Source organism: Mauremys reevesii, linkage group 5 (genome assembly GCF_016161935.1).
Source record: "Mauremys reevesii isolate NIE-2019 linkage group 5, ASM1616193v1, whole genome shotgun sequence".
Taxonomy (NCBI): domain Eukaryota; kingdom Metazoa; phylum Chordata; order Testudines; family Geoemydidae; genus Mauremys; species Mauremys reevesii.
In genome coordinates, this window is record NC_052627.1 from 5991760 (window position 1) to 6006347 (window position 14588).

The 14588-nt window shown below is 40.3% G+C and overlaps 1 protein-coding gene across 13 annotated transcripts in view; it reads left to right on the forward strand.

The window, feature by feature from the left end:
• The window catches only part of ADGRL3 (adhesion G protein-coupled receptor L3), an 842781-nt gene that overhangs the window by 631853 nt on the left and 196340 nt on the right, over nucleotides 1–14588 (forward strand). The window lies entirely within an intron of this gene.

The following is a 14588-nucleotide window of genomic DNA, read 5'->3' on the forward strand; positions in this document are numbered from 1 at the left end:
ACGTGTCCCCTTGTGGGTGTAATATAGTTAGTGTAATTAAAAAACAACAAGAACCCCTCCAAAAATCTTGACCTGCAGTAAATCTATTCAAGCTATTTGTGTGTGCGTGCATCTGCTAAAGTGGCTAGAATGAAAAACTGACAATATGTGTTGCTGAAATCAAAAGTGATTTCTACAACAATGAGGTATTAGGGAATTCCTGCTGGTTTTCTCTTTAATGGAGTTTGAGGTATGCAAATTGGAAGACAATGTTTCAGATCTGCAACCAAGGCTCTGATGGATGTGAATCACACTGGGGAACATAGATTGTTTAGGAGGTTAGACATTCCCTATATACTTTCAGTAATAATATGCAACTGTTGTACCCTGGGGGAGGGGAAAGGGTTGGGGGATATGATCTTCCTTTTTGAAATAACATGTGACATAAAAAAGGCAGATCTGATATTTTAAAATATATTAATTCAAAATAATGCAGCCACATACGACAGTGTTTGCATGTAAATGGAGCGATTTAAAGCTAGATCGCCTAAAAATAGCTCTTTGACTGAACTCTCAGATCTTAGATTAGTCCATTTATAATAAATCCTGATGCACTGTCTATTGGATCAGCTCCTCTGTAATGTTTCCCTGTTTACCAGGGCTCCATAGTTAATCTGCATTTCCAAAAGCATTACGACACGGTTGTGAAGAGACACTACCTTCCCCTGTACTGTAAATGATGGCCCAGTCTTAATTTCTGTCCAAATGTTCAGAACCAATTGTAAAAGGTGAGAGTAAAAGCTTGTGATGAACGTTCTTATTAGAAGGCTTCTGGAGAGTGAGAGAGATTCACAGAGACAGCCTGGGCATTGAATGAGAGAGATCAGGTAAGACTCTGGGTAAGGTCTTTATCTAGCCATGGCCTGATAAAAGTTGAGAAGGGTGATGATATGATATAGCACTTTCCTAACTACCTGGTGCCAAAGCCGGGGAAATTCTTAACATTTCCCTTTGTTAAATGTAATGTGCAGTAGTTAAATATTTAAATCTGGTTGTTGTAGCCCCAGAGTTGGGCCAGGAAACATGTCTTTTTTCGAATGGCTCGCTACAGGCTTACATTTTCAACTGAGGCATCAGGTCCTCTGACTTTTTGGAAAAGCTCAAAGGTGGCGGGTATTTTGGAATGAGACTGAACATTTATTTCTCAAATAAAAATTTAATGGGCCCAATAAGAGAGCTGCTGGGTGCTGAATAGTATGGATTGGAAAATGGATATTTTTCCCACAGAAAATTTTCACCTTATTATTTGTGGAGGGGAAGGGGGGCAGGAATTCAGCCCAAACCACAATGTTTTCAGAATTTGGCCAGAAGGTTTTTGACAAAAACTCAAAATTTTCCATGGAAGACAGAATTTTTGTATGTAAAGTTTACTTTAGTGAAGAACCTACATTTCCATTGCGAAACAGTTTTGATGGGAAAAATGTGACCAGCTGTAATGCTGAGCTGTTTGGACAGTCTCGTTCCGAATGCTTAGTGCTTGGAATATAATTAATCAAATCATTGAGGCAATGTGGTTTAGTGGTAGAGAAGGAGTCTAGCATCCTGCAGTAGAACACAGCCTTTTTTAGTTTTCACACCCTTGAATTTTATGGTCATTCTGTTTTTCAAATTAATTTAAAAAGCTCAAAGTGATGTTCTGATAAATCACAATGTTTTAAGTATCCGAGGGGTAGCCGTGTTAGTCTGGATCTGTAAAAAGCAACAAAGAGTCCTGTGGCACCTTAGAGACTAACAGATATATTGGAGCATAAGCTTTCGTGGGTGAATACCCACTTCGTCAGACGTTTTAACTGGCTTCAGGTTGAATCCAGTTAAAGCTATCGAGTTTGCATCAGATTTTGGGCCACAGCAATAAATCCTGCCCCGACATTCAGAATTCACCTAAAATTTCATCTGGATCCATGTGAGCCTCTTTCCATGTTTGTCAAAATGTTTGTGAATGTTTGGACCAACCTCCCAATCAGCTTGTTCCAGTGACTGCCCACTCATCTTAGATTTTCTGGCAGAGATGGAAGAACTGCTTGTCTTAAAGAATGTCTTTCAAGTTGACTTGGCTTGGTTTGGGTCCATATTTCCAAAGAGTTCAGTTATAGAAGACCTTGAGCAGACTGTTGAGACACATTGGGCTTTTGTCCATCCAATCCCATCTCTCAGGCATTTTCTTGTATGTATCCCTTCAGCAACCCCAGCTACTGAAAGAGTTCAAGAGAATCATATTTTACTCTTGTGTTCCTATATGTCTCTGGTTCAGATTCATCCATGATTGGCAAGAGAGCCCTTGTATAATGGACTGCAATCCATAGGTTTGGTATGAGAGACATTTGGCCTTCCTCTTTAGTAAACACAAGTAATTTTTCCTGTTCTATACAGTTAATTCTGTTTATTGAAATGGAGGGTAATCTGTTTTTGCAGCTTCCCTGTGCCATAACTACTCTGTGGTAGTAGAATACAGGAACCAATATTCAAATGGGTACAGAGATATACATCTAGCTAGCTAGACACACATACACAGTACATGGGACAGCACAGGATGGTGCTGCTCTTCGCCTCATGTACCAAAGACAATATGTCACTCAAGTGGTTAATCAACAAGCCATATTCCAAGGTATTTGCTCATATCATTGTTAATAATGCTGGTACACATGCAAGGCTTGACCCAAAGCTTATTGAAGTTGATGAGCATCTTGCCATTGATTTCAGTGGACTTTGGATCAAATCCATAAAGGAAGAAACAGAAACAGGATTGGTTTTTCAATTAAAAATATTGTTTCTACTAAGATTAAAAAAAATGCAGTGACAAGTGTTGGACAATGCCAGTAGGAAACTATTTCACTCAAGGAAGGTTTACAAGACAGTGGAAGAGAGAAAAACAGCTGTTTTGATTTTTTTAAAATGTTTTAAATCAGAATGTTTTTTCTTTCTTTCAAGAGGTATCTAAACCTTCCTGTTAAGCATGAAAATATATCTTGTTCGATTGTTTGATAGGAAAAGAAAGGAAAGGAATGAAATGCTCTAAGCAAAATAAGTATTTATCATATAGAAAAAGGACAAAATTAGGTTTTGAATTTCTAACATCCTTTCACAAACCGGCAATGCTGTGTTTTCTTAATACGTAAATAATTGTGAATGCAGACACAGAAGATTTGTATGAGAAAATAACTTGATTGCTCTAAATTTCAATGGAAGTTGAACTGTTCAATTGCATTCTGAATAGTTGCCCCAGTGTTTACAGTGGGAGACCTGTTCAGAGCATCCAAACTGATGAACATGCATTGTTTTTCGGGCTTCAACATCTGTTAAAATGCCATGCTTTCTCCAGGCTTGCTGTAAAGCCTTATAGAATCACTTAGTTTAGCTGGACATCCTGTGTGAAACTGCAAGCACTCCCTCACCCGCCACTGAAATGGCTCTGTGTGTGTGTTTATACTAGAACAAACCTTTACATTCACAGATTCATAGGTTTTAAGGTCAGAAGGGATCTTGATGATCATCTAGTCTGACATCCAGGGCATAGAACTTTATCCTGCAATTTCTATGTCACCTCTTTCCAGAAAGATATCCAGCCTTGATTTAACTTTTTTGCTGGGACCCCCTTTGAAAATATTTCAGGCAGTGACAACCCTCCTTCCCCCCAAGAAAGTGATAGCAAATTAGTGTACATACTCATAGATATCGCCATCCTTACTTCTGCACTGCTGCCAGTGGCAATACTGCCTTCAGAACTGGGTGGCCAGAGAGAGGCAGCTGCTGTATCGCCACTCCCCCTCCAACTCCCTCTTCCTCCCAGCAATATTTTTGTGATCTCGCGACCCCCATACAATAGCCTTGTGACCCGCTTTTGGGTCGGGACCCTCAGTTTGAGAAATGATTTAAAGGCTTCAAGAGATGGAAAATCCACCATGTCCCTAGGTAAGTTGTTCCAAAGATGAATTACCCAGGGTAATTTTCCTGATGCTTAGACACCCTCAAAGACTACCTGAGCAAATGAAGATCTGGTGATTACAGGCACTCTTGCCTAGAATCAAAGCTGTTTATATTGTAATATAAAAAGATCAGTCTTGCCGTTTTTAAATCAAGATGTGAGGACTTCAGTCACTCAGGCGGAGGTTATGGGCCTATCGCAGGCGTGGGCAGATGAGATTCTGTGGCCTGCGATGTGCAAGAGGCCAGGCTAGATCATGATGGTCCCTTCTGGTCTTAATGTCTGTGAGTCTAGTGTACGGCCACTGGTGAACACAGTCCGGTGTCTGACAATGCCACAAAGGAGTGAATAACCGAGTCTGAGATGACATGTGGGATTCTTCCTATGTCAGGAACCCACACAGTGATCTTAGCCCAACTGAATACAGCTGGGCTATCACTTTAGGCAATGAAGTAAAAAATAAAGGACATGGTTATTCCACGTGCTTGAAAACACTGCTTGTTTTGAGCATAGTCCTTACTTGGTCTTTACTCTGGCAAAATTCCCACTGAGCCTAATGGGAGTTTTGCCTGAGCATGGACCTTGAGGTTTGAACTCTGTGTGAAATTTGAGAAATAGAAAGAGCAAGGAAGCTGGGTCATATCTTTTCCTCATACAGTCAGCCCATTAGGTAGGGCTATATATTTCCTAGTGAGTTGCAGCGATCCTGCTGAGGACCTTAGAAAAGCCCTTTTGTCGCTGTCACTCTAGTCTGAGCATGTCTGGAAAAGCTAGTCTTGTATTATTGATGTAGACTTTCTGTATATGTATAGGACATGGGGAGAAAAAATAAAGTATCGCTTTGGGTTATCCAGGGAAGGGATGGCTGCCTAAACCAGGGCTCACACTTTCCCAGCAGCTCCATGGATTACGTTTAGCTCCAGAACGATGCTCCATAGAATCCAAGTGTAGAGTCTCACAAATGTTCTGCATCTAAAGCTTGTTATAAAAATCTAAATTTACCCTAAATCTAACCTTAAACTCTCAGAATGGCAAAGCATAATAAAACAAGCCGTAAAAATAAAATAACCATAAATATGCATTTCTAGTTATGATAAGGTTAATGATTTTTAAAGGTTACTGCTACTCTGTAAGAAAACATTGTATTATGAAGTAGTGTCTCCTATTAAAATGGCCCCATGCAACACTGATTTTCTTCAAGTTTAAAATTTACCATTTATTGGCAGTGTGGATAAATCTGGGTAGCTCATCTGTATTCTGTACTGTAGCACTTCAAGTAATTTTGCACAAGTTGCAGTCTATTCATGGTTTTACTTGGATTTAAGAGTTATTTATATGTAAATGATTCCAATCTCTTATTCTTTTCCAACTAACCAATTAAGTTGGTTTTAAAGTACATGGACGTGTGAGTGAAATCTACTGTGGGAGCTTTCTGTGTTCTGTAAAACTCACTGCTGTTAATATGGCAATCTTGTCTTTTGGAACTCATTATCACGGTGACTTGTTGAATAATTAGACCTTTGAACTGAATTCAGTAGTATCCCATCCATCTAATTCTGTTAGGTGACTTCAACCAGTTGTTTTATTCTTTCTTATCATTTGTCCTTTGTATGATGTGAAGCGGAATTCAGTGCTGAGATTGTTTTTATTTATTTATTTGTAAAGGTAACAGACAAGCACACACACACACAAAGGAAAGAGAAAAATACCCTTGAAACTGGTTCTTGCATCAATGCTCAGGGGTCTAGGCAGATAAAATAACTGCCGTTTTATGACTAAGGGAACATATTTGTAAATTCCCCATGCATAGCTGATCAAATAAACCTTCCAGAGCTGCAACCTAAAAACAATATAGTCCAAGATTTACAATAACTATTTCTAAAAGGCAGACTCAACATTTCAACCCTCTCGAGATTTCTGTTCAAGTCAATGGGAGCTGCTGAGCACTCGTCACTTTGAAAACCAGGTCATTTGTTGAGTTGCCTGAATATGGACTTACCCCCTAATTTTTGACACCCATTAATGAACATTTTGGCCATGTATACATAGGCATTAATTCTGGTATTGTTCTCAAATGACTACTTGAAAAACAATTTGTCTTTTACACCTACGCTCAGAAATGTTTGTAAAAATTGAGTGGTCACTCATAACTAGGTTGGATATTAGGAAAAACTTTTTCACTCAGAGAGTGGTGAAGCACTGGAATGGGTTACCTAGGGAGGTGGTGGACTCTCCTTCCTTAGAGGTTTTTAAGGTCAGGCTTGACAAAGCCCTGGCTGGGATGATTTAGTTGGGAATTGGTCCTGCTTTGAGCAGGGGTTGGACTAGATACCTCCTGATTCTATAACTAAGGTCAGTTTTGCCTTAGGTGTCTAATATAGACATGACCATCTCTATATACGCTCTACTTAGTATACCTTATTCTGCAAATTAAAAGTAATGTGTAGTTACCTAAGGCAACTGGAAACATCCTAATGGCAATTTTCTTTCTTTCTTTCTATCTATCTATCTATCTATCTATCTATCTATCTATCTATCTATCTATCTATCTATCTATCTATCTAATCATATTGTAAAGTAAAAGCAGGTGAAATTTGACTGTGCCATATTTGCTGAAGTTCACAAGATCCTTTTAGCCAGCGGTAATTTCAGATGGAGAGGATATGTAGCTTGGTGTTTTAGTGCAGCTTTGAACAGAAACAAGGGGAAACCTGGTGATTTCTGTGAAATTTTGCTTTGCCTTTTTTTGAGATTCATTCAAACCCAGAACACAGAGTGAAAATGAGTCAGTGTGAACATACTGGAAAATAAGATCAGCAGCCCTGTGGTAGATTAAACTTCCCTGATTTTCAAAGCTGCCTCCTGACAAACCCAGTTCTTGTATGCACATGTTTAGACCACAGTGTTTAAAGCTGGCAAGTTAGGGTCAGGAGGTTAATAATAAAGGGCCTGATCCCAAAAGGTGCGAAACACATACAACTGATGGTGAATGAAGAGCTCGCAGGGTTGGGCCCAGTATGATTGTCATTGAAGAAAGCCGTAAAGCAAGTACCTTGAACTAATAATGTAATCACGGAAACAGTGATTTCGTTTTAAAAAAATGTAAACAGCAAGAAATTGATAATGGAATCCTATAAAAATCTCCCCAATAAAAAGTTAAGCTTCATTCAAGAATATTTAGCTAGCTAGTCATAGTGTTCAATATAGAAGAGAGAGATTGTCCAGTGGTGAGGGCACTGGTCTGGGATGCTGAGAGATCTGGGTTTGAATTGTCAAAGTTAGACTCAGGACTCACAGTTTGTCAGACCACTCTGTTTTATTAGCACAGCGCTCTGCTAATAACACCCAGATAATGTGAGCACCATGCAAGACACAAACTATCTTATTTATACAGATAAAAGGGCAAGAACTTAACAAGATAACAAAGGAAGCAGAATTTGATAAGTTTACCTGGGCTAGACATGCATAGCTTACTAACTGTTACCAATCTTCTGTTAATGTTTCGCCATTAGCACCATTTTTTATGCCTGTTTCTTTTCCTGGCACCTGTATTTCAACATTTCTTATTTCTGCTTAAAGGTACATACAACATTTCTTTAATCCATTCTTATTTTTACAATATAATTCATTCTACTTTCACAGTCCCTCCTTTTGGTCAAGCTTATGCCATGACCAACGTTTTACTGGGCTCCACATATTAACCGTTCTTTATCTCTTTGTTCATCAGCAATATTCAAAATCATCATATTAGCTCTCTGTTTTGGAGCAGTCACCTGGGTGGCATGCCTTACACAATTTTGGATACAACAGGAGACTAACTGAAGACATACAAAAATCATTAGGATTCCAAACAGGATAGTCAGGGCTCCCTAAAACAACCAGTTTCCTATGACAGAGAAATTGAACAGGTTACTTAGCCACTTCCATAAAGGACTCGGCTCTTTATGGGGAAGTTATGTGATTTGTTCTAAGTGGCTAGCGTGATCTATGACCTCATTGGTGTTGTCAGGTATATAGACACATTCTTTTCCAATGACAGCACAGGTCCCTCCTTTTGGCCGCCAGCACAATGTCCAATGCCAGCCTGACGGTTTTGGAGGGCCACCTGTCGGATCGCCCCTGTTTCTTTGGCCAGGGCTCTTAAACTTTCTCCAGTTTTATTTGCCATTATTTTAACTACTGCTTGTAACCTCAGGAGCCTTTTTGCCCGGTGTATTACTCCCCCAAGTGGGATAAAGGAACTGCCAATAGCCTCTTCCCAGGTGTCATTACTGTTCCATATTGTGTTAAACGGACAAGGTCCTCCAGTGAGGTCTGGGGAATTGAGTGGGATAGCCAGGACAGGAACACCAGCTTGAGAGTGGGCTGGGATGTGGCTGCAGACCCAGCATTTAGAAATATTAAGGGTCTGAGCTATCCACACTTGCTGCTGGATAAAAGAATTGTCATTGTGAACTCCCCAGACCTTAAGACACCAGCAGCCGAGGAACAAGCGCCACCAGAGGCGCATGTTGGAGGCAGGGCCCTTCTGGTTCTGACAACCTCAACTGAGGAAACCGCAGTCACGGTTTTATGTCTACCAGGCAGCAGGCGCTAAGCTCGCTACTGCTTCTTCTTGGGCCTTGCTTTAGGTCGTCGTCTGCTTCTGGCAACCCTTATTAGAGCGTAGATTGTAAGGTATTGCAGGCTGTTCCTCTACGTCTTCTTCTGGAGTCAAAATTGACTCTGCGTGGTCCTGAGGTGATGATTGGTTTGCTGGGGGTGGTGCATTCTTACACTGCGAAGCATGTATCCACGCTGCGATGCCAGACAGTTTAACAGCCGTCTGGCTAGTAAGCAGTGCCTGATGATTCTTTGATGTTCTTTAAGTCTCTTTACTACTTCTTCCTTGACTCTGGCTATAACAATGGCCTTCACACCTTATCTTTTCCTGATGCATACATTCCTCGTTCACACAAACAGATTGAGAATACAAACAGTAGTATTTTATATCAAGCAAAAAGGCATTGCAAATTAAACCTTGCTAAGTTTTACAATCAATAACCAAGACAATTTACATTGAGACCCAGGCCTTTCTCTAATTGACTTAACATAGACACAATAGAGAATCCTGTATCTTACTAACTAAATCTTAAAACAAAAAGTTAAGAGAGGGCCCAATTTGTAATGCATATGGGAAAACGGAATCTTATAGTCCCAGAGGGTCATTTCTTTCTGCTATTCAAAAAGGGTGGCTAGCAGGATGAAATCAAATCATACATTAATTCTTATGGGACATTATAAAATCCATGGGACTTTATAAAATCCTGCTCCGACATATCCCCCTTTTGACATTAAGATTATTAATCGCCAGTGTCACTTCTTATTTAGTCCACGTAATAGAAAATACTGGGAGGTGATTTGGGCCTGTGGCTCTAGCTTTGCATACATTCATTTTATCCAACAGCACATTTTAAAAATTTCAATTAAACACATACACTTTAAAACCAAAAATAGTTAGGGGTAGTAACATTAGTATGCCACTAGTTGTGGGAGACCATCCAGAAAATATGCTATACCAATGGTAAGCTGTTATGTCTTTCTGCAGTGGCAATTCTTAACATGTCCCCATTTGCGTGTATAATATGAATGGTCCCGTTTCCCACATTGTTTTTTTTTCTAGGAACTGTTACCTTTTTACGTAGTTACCAATCATTTTAACAGATGATTGGTAACTGTTTGCCATTCAATGCCAAGACTGATAGAGAACTCAGCTAAATCAGGGCTTACAGTAAACTGAGACTTTTTTGTTGTTGTGGCAAATAGTAAATGTGATTATTGGTAAACACAGTACATTACATTACATTTACATTTGTCTTCTGGTGGGTTGCTAATACTTTTTAAACACTTTTCCCCAAGAATTAATACATACACATAGCCCATTATACAGTACTTTGGATTATCTGAAAGACAAAAATAACAGTTTTCTACCCCTTTTGGGGTGGCATTGATTATTGATTAAAGATTCCATTCTTTTACAAATACCCTTGCTGATTGCAGGCAAAACAGAGGAATTACCCCCATATTTTCCTGTGGTTTTTGTTTTGTTTTGTTTGGTTTGTTTTTATAGGCAGGCCAGGTTTTAATGGCTTCTACTTTTTAAGGGTTATGGGGAAATTATTCCACTGTTTAGTTATTAAATTCATGAGGTGGTGTACCTCAAGTTTTTCCTCTTATATAACAGACCAAGTTTGTAATGTTTTTCCTGCTGTGTTAAGCTTTAAGTTTATTCACAGGTAGTAGCTGAGAAGCATCATTACCATATTACCTTAAAGGATTTACCAAAAATCATACACACTATATGTTGTTACAGGGGTACTTACTAACATTACATTTATTTCAATGTTTAATATTAACAATAACATTAGCGTTAAACCTATTAAAGGTATCTTGTTATACCAGGCAATTTGTTTGCTGACCAGGTATGTTCTTTATTTTCAGCTTCTTTTGTGCTGGCAGTTCTCACCTTTCTTTATCAGTTAGGTAGTTTGCATCAACACAGGCTTGGCTTTTGGATTCAAAGCCATCAGCAGAGCTCAGAGACTCTGTCTTAACACATAGGGATCTGAAAAAGAAAACACAGCCTATTGTGGCTCTTTTTGGAGCCCTAATAGGATTTTAATTCAGTAGCACATTTCATTTGCATTTCTTTTCTACAATATACACTGCACATGTCCTAGGGAAAATGCTTCTATACTATAACTTTTTTAAAACATTAGCCATATCAATTTTTACATAAGGTGTAACTGTTTCTTTTGTTCTGACAGAGTTTTCATGTACCCTTATCAAAGTGACAGTCTGATTACACAGAGCCATTTTAAGGCTCAGTGTTTTTAACACTGCTTCTTTTTGTTTTGTGCACCTCACCTCTGCTGTTGCTTCAGAGGGTCACTGTTAATTTCTTATTCTTTCACTACAGCTCTTATCTGCTATTGTTACCACAAAAAAAAACAATCAACCAAACAAAAAGACTCCAGAATCTCTCCCTGTTCTCCTGATTTTGACTGCCCTATTGCAGCCATGACTTGGTCTTTATTTAAAAACATCTTAAATTTTGTAAAGAATCAAGTTACCCCTTAAGGGTTAAATGCTAAATCCCAAAGCCAAACAACACTAATTACCTGTGTCTTGCAAAAAGGTCTGTCAGTTTTGCAACTTTGAATTAAAGAGTTAAATGAATTTTTAGTGGCATTAAAAACAAAAACAAAACCAATTTATCTTACAGCTACAAAACAGGAGTTTTGCAAACCAGATGTGCTGGTTTAGATTTTAAAACTTTACATATTTTCACAGACAGATACATACACATTTTCTTTTCCTTAACATTCCTTTACACGGCTTTGTTTTTACATAGCTGTATATATATTTGGATTATTTACAGGCATTCTTCTGGAAAAGGGCCCATTTTCCCTTCAGAATGGCTGCAAAGAAACCAAGAATTTTCTCTCTTTAACATGGTCCTTTTTAACATTTTCACAAAGTTTAACGGCTTAATTCTCTCCAGCCTCTGTAGAGTTAACTTTTCACTCTTTCCTTAAATCACTTGTTTATCTCTCAAAATGACACCTTTATCACCTCAGATTTCACCATTTTAAGTATTGTTCCAGGGGTTCATGCTGGCACTTACTGCTTTTCTTACTCCTGACACTATGCCCTTAGGGCTTCCAACCTGTTTTTCAGTTTCTTTATCTGTTGCTTGCCTGCTTGTCTGGGCCCGATCCTGCTTTTTTCCAGTGAACCGTTTGTGAGTGATATTGTGGTCATTTCACAATTTTGAAAGAAATGTTTAAGGAAAGGGACCAGGAAGGGTGGGGGGCTAGTTGAGGAGCCCACCCTCCTTGCTGAATTGGTAGTGGAACACTAAAGAATCAGTTTCTGAGGCAGACAACAAAGGGGAACAGAACAAGGGGCTTTTTGTCCTTTTTACAATGAGATGGGAGTATGAAGGGAGTTGGATCGATCCAGGGTGGAGGTTTTTTGAGAACGGGGTAAAGGGGAGCGCTCGGTCTGGTGGTGGGAGAGGAGGCTTTTAATAAAGCTTTTAACTTATTATTTGAATATTTGAGAGAGGCCAATTTTGATTTTGTCCACCTATGATTTGCCTCTTCCCACCACTGCATGAAACAATTAACCTCTCCTTTAGCCAATTTAGTTTTAGGTTGGCCGAGTTTGTCCTTTAAGACGTCCTCTCGGTCTTTGTTCCAAAATTTTAACAGTGGCCACTGAGTTTTGGGATCCCCCTGAGTTAGCCTAGACCATTTTTCCAGACATTTACAGGAGTCCGGACCCTTCTTACAGGAGTCTGGACCCATCCTAAATACATAAATGAGCCGGCGTTCGTTTAGGGAACTGTCCCGACTTAGACGTCTGGTTACCCATACAGGAGGACTTCACACACCAATCGCACAAGAAGGAAATTCGGGTTCGTCAGAGCGATGCCCGGTGCAACACACAAAAGGAGCCCACAGGCTACTGCCTCAATCGCCCTTGCTTTCACACCAGGGGTTTTACCCAAAGTGTGGTGCGGCTGCGATTGTGCAGATTCCACTCACTCAGACCGCAGGGACAGGAACCCCTTGGTTGGCCGATCCCCGGACGGAGATGGCACCCAGACTCAAACACTCCACAGGAAGACGGATAGACACAGAGACAGGACAGTCCTCAGTCCGGACAAAACACAGAAATAATTACCTGACCAGATTCCTGATGTCAGATCCCGGGATCCCTACCAGAACAGAGTGGGAACCAACAGGTTTGATGGCGTAAGACTTCACTATGGTCGTGCACCTTTCTGTTCTGGTGAAGGACCGCTCGGGCCAAATGCCCAGGTGCCGGCTGCCACGGTCGTCCTACAAAAACGGTCAGGAATCACACAGCTCCAGTGAAGACAGTTGCCATCTCAGTGGGACCTCTGTTTTATTAGCACAGCGCTCTGCTAATAACACCCAGATAATGTGAGCACCATGCAAGACACAAACTATCTTATTTATATAGATAAAAGGGCAAGAACTTAACAAGATAACAAAGGAAGTGGAATCTGATAAGTTTACCTGGGCTAGACATGCATAGCTTACTAACTGTTATCGATCTTCTGTTAATGTTTCGCCATTAGCACCATTGCTTATGCCTAATGTTTCTTTTCCTGGCACCTGTATTTCAACATTTCTTATTTCTGCTTAAAGGTACATACAACATTTCTTTAATCCATTCTTATTTTTACAATATAATTCATTCTACTTTCACAGAATCCATGGGTTAGATTCCCCATGTCACTTTGCCTCAGTTTTCCACCTGTGTAATGGGGCGGATAGCCTGTCCATACCACGCAGGGTGCTGTGAGGATCAGTACATTAACAATGATGATGTGCTCAGACACTACATTCATAGACTCATAGAAATGTAGGACTGGAAAGGAACCTCAAGAGGTCATCTAGTCCAGTTCCCTGCACTCAGGGCAGGACTAAGTAAAGTGTTTGTCTCCAGGGCGTCAAGGGGTATATTTGCTTTTAAGGAGCAAAAGCCAACATATCTTTAAATAGTGTTGTGTAGTGTCATGGGCTGCAGTGACTCTCCTGCTGTGAAACTGGGCTTGTGTGGGACTCTTGTTCCTCTCCAAACGGGGTCACTTCGACAAGCCCTAGTTGCAAGAGAGGAGCAAAATGTTACGCTAAGCAAAAATCAGAAGGCCTCAGTCTCCTAGCAGAAGTGTATGATATACTGTCATGGGGGTGGGGCACGAATGTCCCTGCTCAGTGAGGAAATGTGCTGGAAAAGGCATCCATTCCTTCAATGGTGGGGATAACAGGAAGCCAGTTCTTCTCTACCCTTGTGCATTGTGTACTCATTGGAATGGTGGCACTTTAAATGAATGCACAAGATACAAGGCAGTAGGGATCCAGAACCCATAGCTCTGTCTCAGCCTGAAGTGCAAATTGTAATGAAGAACCTAATATGAGTGCTCTGTTTGGTCAGCTTTTCAAAAGTCCTAATCAGTGCCAACATGTGGGTCTAAATAGCAGGCAAAATAATGTAATTACAAGGGGACTGTCTCTCCATATTTTCACACACAATACTTAGCAGAGCAATTATGCAACACAGAGCAGGTTAATGTTGTTTTAAATTAGTTAACCTCTCATTGCTGCCGCGCCCCTCTTGTCAGCAACAGTTGTAATGGAACATCCTTTTAATGATTAAACCATCAAGGAATGTGTCTTCTGTGAGATGTTCCTTTAAGGCCACCGTACATGCTACATAGTGAGGGCGCCGGTATTACTGGTAGGATCAGGCATTAGCATGGGAGTTGTTACGGAATGTAAATGAGTTAGTTCCATAAACCACCTCTGGGCTAATCCCTGGGTGTGCGCTTGTGGCTGGAATGACTCCCCACAAGACAGTGCTGTTGTCAGGCACTGCAAGAGGGTGGTGTATACATGAAGGATGTTTCACTCAGTCATTACCGCAGTTCTGCACTCTGGGGCTGACATTGAGCGGGGTGCTGGGAATCTCTCTGAGCAGCAGTTCCTGGTGAAGGCTTTTCTAGTTCAGTCACAGTTAATACAACCGAGTGACATGAGCTTGCTTGGAAAGA